This window comes from Amphimedon queenslandica, unplaced genomic scaffold, assembly GCF_000090795.2.
Source record: "Amphimedon queenslandica unplaced genomic scaffold, v1.1 AMPQUscaffold_5705_Cont22330, whole genome shotgun sequence".
In the NCBI taxonomy this organism is placed as follows: Eukaryota; Metazoa; Porifera; class Demospongiae; order Haplosclerida; family Niphatidae; genus Amphimedon; species Amphimedon queenslandica.
Genome location: NW_003553997.1, coordinates 1 through 1,728, shown reverse-complemented (window position 1 = coordinate 1,728; position 1,728 = coordinate 1). Strand labels below are relative to the sequence as shown.

Sequence of the window (1,728 nt, the reverse complement as noted above, 5' to 3'; positions counted from 1 at the left end):
AGACAAACGGCAGTTAGGACTTTTCTATTATTGTGAATATAGGGATGGAATAGGTTTATCTATTGTATATTTAGGTTGGACAAACCCGGTGTAAACTTTGACAAAAATAATAACAAAATAAGGCTAAATTTGAAGCCGGTTAACTACTAGGTTCTGCCTGTTATCATGTCAAGTGGACAATAGTAGCAGTATATACACACTGTACTATTATAGTAGGACAATGCAAACTGATAATTCACTACTTCATACTAATGATACTATCACATTTATCATGTGGCACAACAGTGACTACACTGCAATAGTACATGTAACAATCCTTCACTAATATAAAATAACTGACACAATAGTGTATGACACAATGACAATACAAGTAGCTAGTTCAGCAGGAATCTGTGATATCTTTTAACAAAAGTTATTATGATGGCTTTAGCACTGTTATTAGGACCCATATTACTCTGTACTGGGTTGTCAAGTAAGCCTCAAACATTTTTATGCTTATGATTGATGCGTACAAAGGTGGTAATGTGACTAAATTTCAATGTACTGATGGAAGTGTGTGTGCTGGAGACAGAGTGGAGTGTATCTGTACAACAAGTACTGGAACAATAGACTGGACCATCAGTCACAGAGTACTAGGATCCAATAACCAAAGCTGGATACATGTCAAAACTGTAAATTTCAATGCAGCTACAAATGGTTCCACTATAGAAAGTGAGGGATACACTTTTACTGATAATGCTGATAAGAGCTCGAGGCTTAAGTTTCATTTGAATGCATCAGAGGGCATTTTAATTGTATGCCAAGATGGCAATGAAGGGGACAATAAAACTTCAATAATCACTGATACAGGTAAACTTGTTTTAAAATGAAGAGAATTATGCTACCAATACCATCAATGAATTGGTTGTAAAATTTATGTTAATTAATAACAGGCTATTATGCAAAAGCACCAAGAAACTTAACGACAGCCTTCAATGCAAGTGGAGTTACTTTACAATGGAAGGACACTGGGAATAATTGTACCTCCACAATGTATCACGTGACTCTTAATAGTACATCAACTGATAAATTAACATATATTACAAGGAAAACAACCTTATACATTAAGTCAAGTGATTTGTTAAAAAATATAACCTATACATACACTGTTAGAGGAAGGCCTGAAAAGCAAAGTGTTATCAGTAGACCATTCACACTTGGTAGGGTACACATGTCTCACTAACAAACATGTAGCCATTTGTTTTTGATTTTTAGCTCCTATTAAAGTGAAGAATGTTGCAGTATCTACAACTAATACTACTAATCCTTGTAAGAATAATAGTTGCTGTGTAAATGTTACATTGAATATAACACTGGTGAGATTATTTAATTATTATGAATAACTTCATAATGTTAACTATCAATTCATGCAGGAATCATCAGATCATGCAGATGTGAAACATCCAAGTCAGTACTATAACATATCATACAGTTCCAATACTGGAGAAGTATCATATAATATAACTGATTATGATAAAACAAAATGGACTGGAAGGTTAAAATACAATAAGAGGTATTACTTTACAATCATACCGATGAATGATTTCATTGCAGGAGAACAAATAAGTATGTTGTGTGTGCAATAATTTATATTATTTATAGTACTGCAGATAACAATACAATGACTTCTAAATATCATTGTCAATCATCGGGAAATGGCGGTTTATTGGTTTGGAAATATGTTATAAT

The 1,728-nt window shown here is 33.0% G+C and overlaps 1 long non-coding RNA gene across 1 annotated transcript; it reads left to right on the top strand.

Moving 5' to 3' along the window:
- Nucleotides 1–1,271: 1,271 nt before the first annotated feature.
- Nucleotides 1,272–1,728, top strand: LOC109592289 (uncharacterized). The gene is made up of 3 exons (XR_002190274.1): nt 1,272–1,355; nt 1,413–1,605; nt 1,650–1,728. It is a non-coding gene; the product is annotated as an uncharacterized LOC109592289 (long non-coding RNA).